This window comes from Gavialis gangeticus, unplaced genomic scaffold (assembly GCF_001723915.1).
Source record: "Gavialis gangeticus isolate Ggan-Ray unplaced genomic scaffold, GavGan_comp1, whole genome shotgun sequence".
NCBI classification, from domain to species: domain Eukaryota; kingdom Metazoa; phylum Chordata; order Crocodylia; family Gavialidae; genus Gavialis; species Gavialis gangeticus.
This window is the reverse complement of record NW_017729022.1, coordinates 168,310,181-168,312,965: the sequence shown is the minus strand read 5'-3', so window position 1 is coordinate 168,312,965 and position 2,785 is coordinate 168,310,181. Positions and strand designations below refer to the sequence as shown.

At 41.9% G+C, this 2,785-nt stretch overlaps 1 protein-coding gene across 1 annotated transcript in view; it reads right to left on the bottom strand.

The window, feature by feature from the left end:
* Positions 1 to 2,118: 2,118 nt before the first annotated feature.
* The window catches only part of LYPLAL1 (lysophospholipase like 1), an 87,441-nt gene continuing 86,774 nt past the window's right edge, over positions 2,119 to 2,785 (bottom strand). Inside the window, exon 8 of the mRNA XM_019516467.1 lies at positions 2,119 to 2,553. The gene's annotated coding sequence lies outside the window, so the exon portion shown is untranslated. The remainder of the gene's footprint in view (positions 2,554 to 2,785) is intronic.

The following is a 2,785-nucleotide window of genomic DNA, read 5'->3' as shown; positions in this document are numbered from 1 at the left end:
TTAGGTACATGTACAGCTAATGTGCAGTTTGCACCACCAGCATGTACAGCATGTTCACTTTGCAGCACTGCAAACTGCATGTGCGCACTCATGGGGACATGCCCAAAGAGTCCAGTCCCTGCTCTAATGCTTACTTTTTAATAAATTATTTACAGTCACTGGGATGGGGACTGGAGTGAGATCTCTCCCTTCCAGGTTGAAGAGGGAATGGACCCTAGATCTCCCACATCATGGTCTCTAATAGTTTATTTATTGTGAACTACTGCGTAAGTCCTAAGGGACTACCTTCTCCAGTGGTGATGTGTAGGGGGTGCACAGAGATCAGCCACGGGGAGACAACCCCCGGCTGGTGATATTGGCTGTGGGGGATCCCCTGCCTTGGTCAATGAGATTGGCCATGGGAGGACCCCCTCCCCTGGTTGCTGACTGATTGCTGTGGGGGCACATGCCACCCCGAGTAAGGTGGCACCAGTGACCCCTGGCCTTCTCCCTCATGCCACATCATGATCCCCAAGGTCAGCCAAGGGCAACCTCATTCAATTATCATTAGTGCACCAAGACCGCTTGGTAAAATCTTGTGAGAGGTTGTTCTCAGCAGTTGCTGCTTAGCTCTGGAGCTCCATCTGAGGTTTACCAGAGCCTGAGCCCAGACACCTTTAAGAAATTCTGTAAAATCTTCTGATTTGGGCATGTAACCAAAAGTAGGTAGGGATGTTATGGGGTTTTCATTTTCATGCTGATACTCTAGCCTTTTATGCTGTTTTGCTCTCCTGTTTTGTAATTTATTCTGTTCTCTTCTGCCCTGGGCCTTTGTGGGGAGGGTCAGCATAGAAATCAAATAAATAACTCAAATGAGTGGGGGGCACCATCATCAACAGCCTTTTTGACAAAAATGGTGGATGTCTCCAGTTCCTGTGCAGGGCCTAATCCTACTGCTGTACATTACACATGCTTTGCAGATGTTTTATTTGATCAAGCCTCTAGGGGAGATAAGTGGAGGAATTCCCAGTTTCTGGATCCTGTTTGAATGTAGATATGAACTAAACGCCAAAAATACTCAGCTGTGTCAAGACTTAAGTGTTTCTGGGCATGTGCACAAGTGGAAATTTATGCATCTGGGAAATTTTAAGATAAAAAACTGAGGTGCCTTATGGAATTTAGGTACCTTGAGTGTTAGGCAGCAGCTGAGAGTGGGTTTCTAAGAATATAGCAAATCCCATGTTTGGCTCATATGTCCATATTTTGGAAATAGTCCTTGGTGACAAAGTCCTGTTTTTCACCACTGAGCTTTGTTGCATCACCAACTCCTCCCCGCCCTCCACTGACTGCCACAATGTGCTGACATGCCCTGTGCCACTGATAAATGTAACTCGTGTGTGTGATGGTTCTTATATAGGGAGCTGTCTCAAACAGAGACACTGTCATGCAGTCAGTTCATGTACTCCAGAGACTCAATCCCTTGACCTGTCAGAAAAGCCCAGCACCTCAGGACAATGTGCAATTATCTGGCATTGATTTCCAAACAGTAAGTAAGAGGAAGTCACTGGATGCATAGTTGCTATAGAAAATGTCTGTGGATGGACAGCAGGCAGTGGAACCCATGTCCTGCTTTGGTATCCAGATGATTGTAGCCCTAACCAAAGAGCAGGTCTCTTCTGTTCTTGTTGATCCATCTCTTAATAGTTTTGCTTCTAACATATTCCACATTCATCCTTTACCATTTGGATTTCATTTTTGTTTATGCAAGTTATATATATATATTCACCCACTTGGCTCCCTTCATCTGTAGAGACTTGTTAAATGGTTTTAAAGATGAATTAATAGAAAAATCTTGGGTGTTACTATTTAACAGTGGGAAAAATTAATTGAAGAACAGGATTTGTCATTTTAATATCCAAACTATGTTATCAATCATTTTTGGCTTGCCAATTTGAGCAGATAATTTCAGCCTTATTTATGTTTGTTCGCTGGCACTGCATGTACAGGAATGTCAATGTTTCAGAACGCGCTGCAGTTCATGGTACTAATTTTTTCACAAATTCCACACCTCTTTCAAAATACAAATTTTAAATGGAAGACATTAAAAACAAAACAAAAACCACAACACACTAGTGCCTTGTTTCCAAGTAGAACAGAAGCACATTTATTGAGTCCAGGAGAATTCAAGACTAATTTCAGCTAATTTTCTTTTCCTCAGTAAATTATGTTCATGACCAAAATAAGGCCAAACTCTATCAGGTATTATGAATTAGAACAGGTCACTCACTCCCATTCTTTTATTTCTATTTTTTCAAATAGTTTTCAAGTTCAGTAGTTAAATGACGACCTCTAGGGCTGCAGATAACCTATATTACCTGCTGTCTAATTGCATCTTGTCTGCTTCAGTGACTGTTAATACAGAGGATAACATTTTACTACTATTTACCAGCTAACCATGTTACAGCTCTATCTCAGGTGATAAAGGCCTGTAACTGGAATGGAAGGCTCAGCATTTTCTCCACTGCATTTTACCCTTGGTGCTGGGTCTTTAAATAATACTCTCTCCCTTTGCTCCTGCAGGAGGAAACACTTGAAATAAAAATTGTATAAGCAAGTCTGTGTAAAACAATAAAATCTCAAGCTTCTAATTAATAGGCCTGTGTGAAGCTTCAGGTGGTGATTCAATTCAGAGGAGATCTGGTCCTATGCGGTGCCCAAATCTCTGAATCTGAATTGAATCAGGGGACCAATTAAAAGGTCTGAATCAATTCAAAGCTTTCCGAATCTTCAGAAGATTCAGAGACCT